The sequence below is a fragment of the Tupaia chinensis genome, unplaced genomic scaffold, assembly GCF_000334495.1.
Source record: "Tupaia chinensis unplaced genomic scaffold, TupChi_1.0 Scaffold000093_1, whole genome shotgun sequence".
In the NCBI taxonomy this organism is placed as follows: domain Eukaryota; kingdom Metazoa; phylum Chordata; class Mammalia; order Scandentia; family Tupaiidae; genus Tupaia; species Tupaia belangeri.
The window spans coordinates 4026958-4039425 of NW_006159555.1; the positions used below are offsets into that span (position 1 = coordinate 4026958).

The following is a 12468-nucleotide window of genomic DNA, read 5'->3' on the forward strand; positions in this document are numbered from 1 at the left end:
CCGGGCGCGTGTGCGTGCGTGCCCAAGATCCCAAGAGGAGAATGGAGGAGAAGGGATTGCGGCGTGACCATCCCCTCTGGGGGGTGATTTCTCGCTTTCTGTCTCTCTGTCTCTGTCTGTCTGGCGAGCGCATGCGCCCTATAGCGAAAACCTCTCAAAAAAAAAAAAAAAAAAGGGTCAGCTCTGGGGTCAGCAGGTACTATGAAGGTTAATGTGCTAGAACCCTCATGGCCAACTACATGGTTCAAATCCCAGACCTGGGAGCTTGAAAATCACACCAGACGTGTGCATGTGTGCCCCAAATCCAGAGAGAATGCAGAAGAAGGGATTGTGGCATGGCCTTATCCCTGGAAGGTGATTTCTCTCTTTCCTTCTTTCTCTCTGGTGAGGACACGGGCCTGATAGCAAAAAAACTTCAAACTAAACGAAACAAAAAGGTCTAGCTTGTGGCGTAGTGGTAATGCGTTGTTCAAGGGAAGCTGTATCCTTCATGATAACCTTGATTTGAATCCTCAGCCCAGTTTGCCTGAAACACACCAGGTACATGTGCAAGTGCCCGGGATCCAAATGACTAGAGGAAGGGGATTGTGACGTGACCAGATCCTGTGAAGGGTGCTCCTGATTTCCCCCCTCTCTCTTGTTCTCTCTCTGATGCATGCATATGCTCCAGGGAAAAAACAACTCAAAAGAAAAGATGACATCACAGTATTAAATAACTAGAAAAGATCTTATCTAAAGATAGTAAGTTTTGGGACCAGCAGTTGGCGTAATGGCTATGTCGCTGGACTCCCACGTAGTTGACTGCGGTTCAAGTCCCTGACCCAGTGGCTTCAACTCACACCGGGTACAGGTACATGTGCGTGCGTGCCCAAGATCCTGAAAAGAGAATGAAGGAGAAGGGATTGTGGCATGGCCATCCCCCTGGGGGGTGATTTCTCACTTTCTGTCTCTCTGTCTCTCTCTGGCGAGCACACACACCCTATAGCAAAAACCTCTCCAAAAAAAAAAAAAAAAGATAATAAATTTTGCAGGATCTTTACAAAATGTTAAGTAGAGAGAATCAAATAAAAAGCGTAAAACAAAATCACAGTGAAAGACATCACAGGTAAGTGTAATTGTTTCGAAGAGGGTCTTGGAAGCAAGGGAGTACACATGAAAATTAAAATTAAATTCATTCAGAATTAACTGAGCCAAATGAACTTGTCCTTCTTTCCCTCTCCCTGCCCATATCCAAGCACTCTACGCTCTACTGAGAAGCCAACCCCACCTACTTCATATCAAAGAGATGTAGTAGAGAAATATATCTAAGCAGCTACTGAAGAAACTCAAGCCAGCTACTAGAATAACCCAGTAATCATAAACAAAGAGCCAAGATGAACAAAGGAAGAAGTAATAAAAATTCAGCAATGAGAAAATAATCTACTGAGGCTGGAGGAGGGAGGATGTATATGCAGTATCCTCAGAAACTGGTAGACATTGCAGCCATAAAACAAGTACTGTATGCCATGAAAAAGAGCAGAGAGCAAAAACTGTGAGAATTGAAAAATACAGGCCCAGTCATAACATAGTGGGAAGGCCCCCAGGAGGTAGCCAAGGCTGCATGAAAGGTTTGGTGCAGTTCCTAGGCCAAGAGGCCAGGTACAATGGCAAACGTCTCTGCTTCCTACTGGGAGGCTGTGGCAAGAAGATCTTTACTTGGTGAGATCCTGCCGAAAATACTAAAGTGTAAACCAATCTCTTCCAAAATGGCATCACCTTTTGTGGAACATAATGATCTTTAGCATGCTGCTCCAAGGGGCCTTACTGATGTTGAAACAAAAAGACAAAGACTGACCCCACTTTGTGCCAGGCTGACAAAATGGCAGGGCAAGTACTTGGTGCGGTTGGAGCTCTTCTTCTTTACGACTGAAATCTCCTATTTCCTACTTAGACACCTTCTAAGTATGCACTGAAGGAGACAGGAAGGCAGCAAAGGTGCAAAAGCTGTCTAAGAATGATGTATTTATGGTGAACAAAGGATCCCTGTCAACAGGAGCGAGAGTTAATGCTGTAAAGGCTAAGCTGGCAAAATCATTTTAACTAATTCTGTGTGTATGCAGAGAAGCAAAAAAAAAAAACTGCTTGAAGAGTTGAGAAACACTGATGTTTAATTGGCTGGGGTCAGATAAGAAGAGTGACTTGGACAGTATGTGGCATGGTGGTCAAGGCGCTGGACTCACAACATCACTAACATGGCTAGAGTCCTAAAAAAGATGGTCTGAAAATAATGCTGAGCATGTATGCATGTATGTCCAAACTCCTAGAAAGAGAAAGGACTGCTGTGTGGCCATCCCTCCAGGGGTTAGTTTCTTACCTTTCCTCTTTCTGTCTCTCTCCAGTGAGCTCACATGCCCTGTGGCTAAAACCAAAAACCAAAAAAAAAAAAAAAAAGGAGAGAGAGAGACAGAGAAAAGGAATATGAGTGACCATCAAGTCAAGGTAGATAAATGACTAAAAATGACTAAAATTCCCAGCATAATAATACGTGTGGGTGGAGTTGGAATTTCTCTCAACAACCTATGGCTATGGTATGTTTTCAGAACAGTGCTAGGGAATTAATTTCACAGTCTACTACCTTATTAGGTAGCTGTAAGTTTATGCTCATTTTCTGGTGATAAAAATTTAATCTCTAGTATTAAAATAGGATCTATAATAAATGTAAAAGTTGACAAAAAAGAAAACAGGCATCAGTCACTCTGAATCTTTTAGCAAGCTTCAGGTATAAAAATACCCATTGCTCTGTCTCTCTCCTACTCTCTTGCTCACTCTCCTTAAAGACCTTTTAAGGATAAACCAGTCTCTTCAATAAATAAACTGGAGGGCCAGCCTGTGATGAAGGCAGCTGGGTCCCAGACAGCCAACCGCATGGTTTTGGGTCTCAAATTCAGTGGCTTGAAAAACACACAGGGCATATGTGCAATCATGTCCAAAATCCTGAGAGGGAATGGAGGAGAAGGGATTTCTTTTCTAAGACAACAGATAATGTTGGTTTTACTAAAGTTATAAGAAACACACTTTTAATGTATTCTGCAGAAAGTCAGTTTGATAATTTTTAATGGCTTCAGTGAGTTCTAGCCTTTCTAAAAATACCAATACTTCATTCTCTAAAAAAGGAAACAATTGCTCTTTTACCATATAAGAATAATGTTTTCTGTAGAGACCTTCAATCTTCCTATCAGCAAAACTAACAGGTCTTGGCTTTATTTATTTTTTTTCTTTTCATGTAGCATGTGAAAGTACTGATTTAGATTCAAGGCTTTTTTTTCCCATGTAGTGTATCAAACTACTGATTTAGATTTAAGTACATCATTGACCATCATTTTCAAATTTAACTGTGGAATAACTGATTACTACTGGTAAAGGAGAAAATGCAAACAATTCAGTAGGAAAAAAAAAAAATCCTGCCTAGTATTCTACTAAACTCCTAATAAACTTCCAAATATTGTATCCATAAATCTATAACTCTAACTTTTATAAATCACAACTCCATTAAGTATCCTTTTCAGAGATCACTCCAAGAATCAATAAATAGTCATTCACTATTGATTACACATGCTAGGATGGTGCCGTAAAAGAGGTAAGTCATCTAAAATGCCATAAATAGGGTGACAATATTTAAAGACAGTTTTGCCTTCATGGTGCTTATGGTATGCCTAAAATACGAACAATGTACTTTACTAATTGTGCAATATACACTGTACCACTATTACTGAGGCTACAAGGTGACAGAGGAGTAAAGATCTTCATAGACATATAATGTGAGACAGTTCTTTGTGAATGAGTAAAATCTAGTAGGTGAAAAGAAAAGACAAGACAAGGAAATTCCAAGTGTGAGGGACAGAATGAACAAAGGCAAAGCATAGAGCTAAGCTCTATCAAGAAGTATGTGAATCTAACAGAATAAAATGAACAGGTAAGAACATTTAATAAAACAGTTGTGGGGCCAGCAGGTGGTGGTTAAGGGTGCTGGACTCACATGACTGAACCCTGGTTCGAATCTCGAAACTGGCGGCTTGCTTTCTCTCTCTCTGTCCTTCTCTGGTCAAATTAAAAATAAATAAATAAATAAACTTAAATAAAATAATTATTTTTAAGAAAAATAAGTAAAAATAAGACAACTGTACCCAAAATTATTATCTCTGAAGACATCATCTGTCTAGGATAAAAAGTACCACAGGGACATCCTGCCAGTGTTTTTACAGTTCAGACAGCTGAATACTTTCAGCTTTGCATTGTGATACAACAGCAGGCTGATATATAAGATGTTCCTGGGGGACCAGCAGTTGGCTTAAACTCACGCCGGGCACGTGTGCGTGTGTGCCCAAGATCCTGAAAGGAGAATGGAGGAGAAGGGACTGTGGCATGGCTATCGCCCCTCCGGGATGGTTTCTCACTTTCTGTGTCTCTGTCTCTCTCTGTCTTCCTGACGAACACACACATCCTATAGCAAAAACCTCTCTCAAAAAAAAAAAAAAAAGTTCCTAACTATAAGGTTCCTTTTAGCAAACTAAAAGTAAACAGGAATGTTTTAAAATGTCATTTTTGCTTTTCCTACTATTTGATTAAACAAGCTTCTAATAGAATAAAAGTTTGATGCCAAAATCTAGGAAGAAATATAAAAACATACAAAGGGGACTAAATTTAGGGCAGAAGAATTGTCTAGAACCCATATTTCCCAGACCAGCAGTTGACAGAATGGTTATATTGCTGGACTCCCACAAAGGTGACTACAGTTCGAATCCTGGACCAAGTGACTTAAAACTCAGGCTGTGCAAAAGTGCGCGAGCACTCAAAATCCCAAGAGCAGAAAGGATTTGTGTGGCCATACCCCCTGGAAAGTGATCTCTCTCTCTCTCTCTGGTGAGTGCATACCCTATAGTCAAAATCTCTTAAAAAAAAAAAAAAAAAAGCGCACCCATATTTCCAAGTACTAGAGTTTAGAATCATAAAACATTTCCCCCCCAAAGATCTCTTGGAATTTATTTAAAAGAGCATCACATTCAAATAGGTTCTGCCACTAATATCTCAGTGCTCCACAACCTATCTAGCCAAAAGAGGTGTACACAAACACTCTTATGCTTCCTCCAGCATTGCTTTTGCTTGTTTAAATATAAATACAAGCTCAGAGGAGATACTAAAGGCTTAATTCTATTGGGTTGTTGGAAAAGTCATGACATATTTTTCTATGCAGAAATGCATCAACTTTTTCGATGCCTCGATAACTTTATATTATGTAAAAGTACTTTTTATATACTTGTGTAGTAAATAGTAAGTAGCAGTATGCAAAAGTAGCAGTCTATTTCTTTTTAAAAAATATTTTATTTAACTTTATTTATTTATTCATTTGTTTGTTTGTTTATATTTGACCAGAGATGGATGGAGTGAGAGAAAGAAAGGGAAAGTGAGAAAGCAAGCCGCCAGGCCCAGGACTCAAAACACAGTCAGCTATATGGGAGTCCATCGCCCTTAACCACTATGCCACCTGCCTGCCCTAGTAATACATTTCATTAATTATATAGAAATCCTACCTAAAACTAGAAAACACATTAAGTGTAAAAAATAATAAAAAGCTGTTGGTTTTGCTCTAATTCTTTTCACAAGAGAAAATACATGAAAAGAAGGTGGAGGTACCTTCGGGAAAAAATAACCATGTCACTTTACAGTTTCTGACAGTGAGGGTAGAAATCAGAAAAAAGTGTCTTGCATGTTTTCAGAATAGTTGGGGAAAAGGTATAATAACCTCATGGAGAAAGATAGTACAAGAGTATCGATGATGCTAAAATATAAAACTATATCCAAACATTACTCAAATGAGATAATATCCAAAGAAACATAAGCTACAGAGGAATCTCTATGATGATCATATATTTTAAAAAGAGCACATAATCAATGATAAATATAAAAGGCTGTTATGAATCTACACAAGTAATAAAAACAAAGCCAAAGGCTAAGGGAAACAAAAACAAAAGATTCAGTTTTGTTAAGAACAGAAAGAAAAACAAGCTTGAAAGCAACATGTTCTTTGAAATGCATTAGAATAATAACAGGTGAAGGAAAGCAATACTCTATTTTGCTTTCACCTTTCCTGTTAAAAATAAAGTATGTGGGACCAGCAGTTAGCGTAATGGCTATGTCGATGAACTCCCATGTAGTCGACTGCAGTCTGAGTCCCGGACCCAGTGGCTTAAAACTCATGCCGGGCCTGTGTGCGTGCGTGCCCAAGATCCCAAGTGGAGAATGGAGGAGAAGGGATTGCGGTGTGGCCATCCCCACTGGGGGGTGATTTCTCGCTTTCTGTCTCTCTGTCTCTCTCTATTTTTCCAGCGAGCGCACATGCCCTATAGCAAAACCTCTCAGAAAAAAATAAATAAATAAATAAAAAGAAAAAAAAGAAGAATGAAGTACGTACTAGACAAGGTAGAAGAGAAAAAAGGAATTTTTTTATTCATCTATCCATCTCCTTACTCATTCAAAATAATCTACTGAATATCTACTCTGAACCAGCACTAAAGATTTAACCTAAAAAAATAGTTCTTTTACCCTGAAGAGCCTTTCACTTAAAGGGGAGGGTCACCTGTAAACATATAGAAATATCACTGAATGGGAAGCTAGTTAGGGGTAGATATCATGTCAATTTAATACTCAGGTGCTCCTAAATAGCGGCTGAATTGAAAACAAGTATTCATTATTGACAAAACTTGGAAGTAACCAAGACATTCCATAGGTGAATAGCTAAATAAACTGTTATACACCCATATACTGGAAGATATCCAATAAAAAGAAATAAGCTATAAAGCCATAAAAAGACACAGAACTTCAAAAGCATTTTGCTAGGTGAAAGGAGTAACTCTGAAAAGGCTATATACTGTATGACTATAGATGTATATTCAAGAAAAGGCAAAACTACAGAGATGGCAAACTAGTCAGTGGTGTCCAGGGGTTAGAAGAAAGAAAAGATCAACAAGTGGAACACAGATTAGTAAGGCAGTGAAACTATTTTGTATGATTCCATAACAGTGAACACAAGTCATTATATAATTATCGAAACCCATATAATTAACAATAGAGAGAAACGTATGGTAAACTCTGGACTTTAGTTAACAATGAAACCAAGTAATAATCTTCTAAAAAAGGTGGAGCCTCAGTTCCCCCTTCTGTTGAAAAATAAATTAAATGCAAATGTCCCAAGTTAAAAATTAATAAGAGCAGAAATAACAGTATTTAAGTTTTTGGAATATGAGGTTCATTTAATTTTTTTTCTTTAAAGAATTATTTATTTATTTACATTTGTTGTTATTATTTTTTCAATTTACTAGAGAGAAAGAGAAAGAGAAAGGGAGAAAGCAAGCTGCCAGGACCGGGACTAGAACCACAGTCGGCCATGTGAGAATCCAGCGCCTTTAACCACCATGCCACCTGCAGGTCCTTAAGTTCATTTAAATTGTAATAGAGCAAACAGAGCTTTAGACTGTAGACTTTGGTTAGGCCCACCCCAAATCCATAATAAGTGTTTTAAGGTATACTTCAGTTCACAGGAAACAAAGGGATCTTCAACTGGCAATGAACTGACAATGTGGCTACTATTCCTTTTTGTCTGCAATGCTCTCCAAACTATTGATAAGAAGTTGGCTGTGTTAGTTCAATGAACCAACATAAATTCTTCCCAAAGAACTGTAATCTCTTCTCTGCCCTTTTCTGTAATAATGATTCGTTTCCTAGCCATAGAAATTAGTGAATGGTTCAGATATGGTAAAAGAAAAAAATTCCACTTGAAGCAAAAGATAAGGTTACAACTCAAATTTCAAGATGCTCTGCAGGATTGCTGACTACAAATATATAGACCTCAGAGTAAACAGCACCAAAGACCTGATGACTGCCCCTCCCAGAATAGAAACCTACTGACTGAATCCTGACCAATAAAGAAGGCCCATGCTCTCTTGAATCAATTACTGAGACCCTTATGCTTAATTTTACCCTTAAAAACAACAGTGCAGAATTCTGGGGGAAGTACAGGTATTTTCAGCATTAGCTACCTGCTAGCCTTGCATGTGGCAAAAAGCTTCTCTTCTTTCACTACATGTATGGTTTGGTTTGTGGTTGAAAAGGGAACTTGGTTTGAGACAGGTAACAATAATAACAATAACAATAACTGACTCACTAAGGGAGGCAGTGAGCAGGTACACCAAAATTCTCTGTACTTGCTAGTAATCTATAAATTCATTTGTATCAATCTATGATGTGGCAATCAAAGCTGCTTATTACATCATAGGCTGGTGTGGTATATGCAGAGTTAGGAACTCAGGTCTAGGATTTTTTATCTTTTGTTTTTGTTTTTGAGAGAGATTTTTGCTATAGGCGTGTGTGCTGGTCAGAGAGACAGGTAAGACAGAAAGTGAAAAATCACCTACTAGGGGGATGGCCACACCACAATCCCTTCTCCTCCCTTCTCTTGGGATTTTGAGCATGCACACACACACAACCCAGCATGAGTTTTAAGCTGCCAAGTCTAGGCCTCGAAACACGGTCGACTACGTGAGAGGGCAGCAACATAACCATTACACCACCTGCTGGTCCTCAGGCCTAGTATTTATTATCCTTACTTTGGTAGGAGCACTTTGGCATGCAGGTACCATCCCTAGTGAACTGGACAAGATCATGACTAAAAAGCACTGAGTCCCAAAGGGGAACCAACATTGCTGAAGGTTTGATCTATGTAACCTTCAAAGTAGCTGCCCTAAGTGTTTATCTAAGACACAAATACATCACAGGACACAATGTTTAAAATGGGTAAAGAAACACAGAAATAAACATTTCTCTCATAATATTGCATCAAATCCTTTAAAATTTCATTCTCACTGAAACAAAAGGGCATCATGTATCTGAAAACCTTGCCAGTTTATTTTATTATTACTATTTATCCTCAAAAATTTTACATTTAAAAGTAACTGAGAGACCTTCAAGAGGTACAAAAACAGCATGGGTTAATCTGCCACACAAAATATAATTTTCACCCTTTTATTCAACTACTACCCATAGAAAGGGAGAAATTAAAAAGTGGGGGAGATCCTGTTTGGTGTCACTGCTGGCAAAAACTTGTGAAAAAGCTCAAAGGAATGAAAAAAATAAATGCAAATTCTCAAGACTTACTGATGCATACTTCACAATCTCTTTTTACCTCACCAATTGCTGAACTACACATCATTTCCCCAGAATAAGTTTTTAAAAAATCCTTTAAAGAAATTAAACTCCTGCTCAGAAGCTGCATTCTGTGATTACTTACTTGTTAAAACCAGTCAAAGAAATAACCAAGGGCTAGGAGAAAGGAAGTAGACACGAACTCGGAAAACAAATCAGTGGTACACAAGCTCCGCTACTTCCAACTCCAGACAGCCTTGCAGTCTCCCCACAGCTCTCTAACGTTCACACCTATAATTTAGGTCTTCAAAGGAAGAGGCAGCACAGGGTTCATGAACCAATCCAGAGATTGCTATGGCAATACCCACATCACAGACGTTTAAAACTCTGGCCTACAAATGCTGCTTAATTAGTTGCAGATTACTCTCTTCCTTTAGGAAGCAATAAAAGTCTCCCATGGCATTTTGCTCATTAGCTTTTTAATTTTTCATAACTGTATTTATTCTTCAGCTATTGTTGTAAAGTTCTTTTGAGCAACACTAAACTCTGTAACTGCCAATTCAGTTTTTCATTCCTTCTGATTTTAGTCTGTTTATCCACTTTGGTGTCTCCTAGCACAGTACTACTTTAGAACAATAACATCAACAATAGCAAGCAGAACAAGAAACAGTTTATTTTCCTTTTCAAAAAAATTTTGTTAGAGGGTGTATGCTCTCGCCAGATGGGTTAATGGATATGCTGCAATTCCTTCTCCTCATTTCTCCTTTCCAGATTTTAGTCTTGCCTCCACAGGTGCTGGGTGTGTATCTAAAGTCGCTGGGTCCAGGACTCCAAAGTGCAGTGAGTCATGTGGGATCCAGCCACCTAACGTCACACGCCACTGGCTGGCCCACATTTTTCTGTTCATCACTCATCTCAAGGATTCAAATGGCCTCATATAGTTTTATATTTTAATACCTTTCCTAAATGATGGCAAAATCACTTATGTAGTGATTAAAGTTTTTAGAAATAATAAATCGGTAAGTTTTAGCCATCATAATTTATTTTTTCTTTGGCTTTAGGTGTATAATTGACAAAATTATATATACATATATATATAATATATTTAGGGTGTACAATGTGATGTCTTGATGTATGTATACGCTGTGATATGATTAAATCAAGTTAATTAGCATGTCCATTACCCTGAATGCTTATTTTTTGTGGTGAGAACATTTCAGGTCTACTTCCTCAGAGATTTTCAAGTATACAATACATTATTATTACATAGCTACCATGTCACATAAAAGATCTCGAATTTAGACTAACGAACTTTGTTCTCTTTGTCTAAAATCTCCCCCTTCTCCACATTCTTTTTTTTTTGGGGGGGGGAGAGGTTTTCGCTATAGGGCGCATGCGCTCGTCAGACAGACAGAGAGAGACATAGAGACAGAAAGCGAGAAATCACCCCCCGGGGGGATGGGATCTTGGGCACGCACGTACATGCACCCGGCGTGAGTTTTAAGCCACCGGGTCCGGGACGCGAACCGCAGTCGACTACGTGGGAGTCCAGCGACATAGCCATTAGGCTAACTGCTGGTTCCCCTCTCCACATTCTTTATGATACAGTATGACCACATAAAAGTGGTCTCTTTTCATCAGCTATGTAAATTATCAGTGAAAATATTTTTAAGCACACATCCAGTATATATTTTATTTACTTACAAACTGATATCTACTATTGCAATAATACATACATACACACAAGGGTCTTTTAAAAGTTCATAGAAAAATGTGTATTACAAACCAACTATGCACAGATTTCAAATTTTTTTGCAGCAAAATAAACTCATAATTCCATTTTCCCATGAACTTTTTGAAGTCCCTGTGTATATAAATCAGAAATTTTTAGAGAGAGATATTTAAATATATAAATGTATATACTTTTATTTACTCTAGAAGTTCTGGTATTTTCTTTCTACATCCCCTAGGTATATGATAATCACATTTTGGTGACTATTGATCTGAAAGTCCATAACAAATATTTATCCTAAGCTTTTAATCACATAGCTTAAAAAAGTTTGACATTGCCAGTCAAACTTTTTTCTTCTATCATTATTAAAGTCTACCTTTCGACCTCTTTAAGTGCTTGTTAACAAGACCAATCTTAAACCTGTCCAGTGTTCACTAACTGGTTAACTGTAAGGCCAAAACACAGTTGCAGGAGACATCTAAATTATTATTATTTTAAGTGGCAAGATTTCAGCCTAACCAAAGAAAAACTCTGTGGGCACATTTTGTGTATTTCTGCATGCCTTCCTCCAATAAAAAGGAAGAATAATGTTCACATGAGAAAGCTAATGTTGTGCCTGCTTTGGCAGCACATGTACTAAAAGAAAGCAAATGTACAAGATTCAGAGTAAGATGTAGTCAAAGTCTCACTGATTTTGATCATTTTGTATATCGTATTAATGAATTATTTATTTTAATGACTGTACTCAAACACATTTCAAGGAAACATCAGCCAGTCTAGATTCAAATATCTTCATTTTCTCTAATAGAATAAAAAAAGTAGAGCCAACAAGAAAATAATTTGTATATGTCACTCTGCTCCCATTAAACAATTTAGGGGAAAAAAATCAAACAAAAAGACCAGTTATTAAGCATTCATTCCAAGTACAAACAATGCACTAGGCACTGGTCTTTAAAAAACCAGACAATTAGAAAGGAACTTCAAGATCAAGGCCAAATATCCAACCATCATTGCTTATATCTGCTCTACAACAGCGCCGCCAAGTGGTAGTTTATGTAACTTGTGTTCAAACAAATTCAGCAACAGAATTTATCTGAAAAAGCAGTCGACGGCGTTTGCTGACAACTCTGATGATTCAAAACAAATTGAACCAAAATATTTTTTCTAGTGATAACTTTATCTAGTGACCCTATTTTTATTCTCGGAGGCCATAAAAAACAAATCTAATCACTCGTTCATTTGACAGTCTTTCAAATAACTACTGTAAACCTCACTTATTCTTTTTAAATGAAATAACCAAACTTAACTCTGCAATTTCTCAAGTAGGTTTAAAGTTTTTCTCATGACAACTTTCAAGAAGGAAATGTAAAGATAAGAATATAAGGCCTGAAGTTACAGCAATGTACAAAACTAAACATATCCCTAGTTGTAAATGTTTAAGCAACGATTTCAATATAAACTAATATTTTAAATTGTTGAATATCTTGAGCAAACTTACTTCTAAACAGATTTGTAGGAAGATAACTCATTAATATAGCAGAGATTCATTTAATATTTTAATA

The 12468-nt window shown here is 37.6% G+C and overlaps 1 protein-coding gene and 1 pseudogene across 1 annotated transcript in view; one reads left to right on the forward strand and one right to left on the reverse strand.

Annotated features, from left to right (window-relative positions):
• CAAP1 (caspase activity and apoptosis inhibitor 1) overlaps nt 1-12468 on the reverse strand; it is a gene marked incomplete in the record, with an annotated part of 45953 nt that overhangs the window by 2647 nt on the left and 30838 nt on the right.
• LOC114006834 (eukaryotic translation initiation factor 2 subunit 3, Y-linked pseudogene) lies at nt 1040-2301 on the forward strand (annotated as a pseudogene).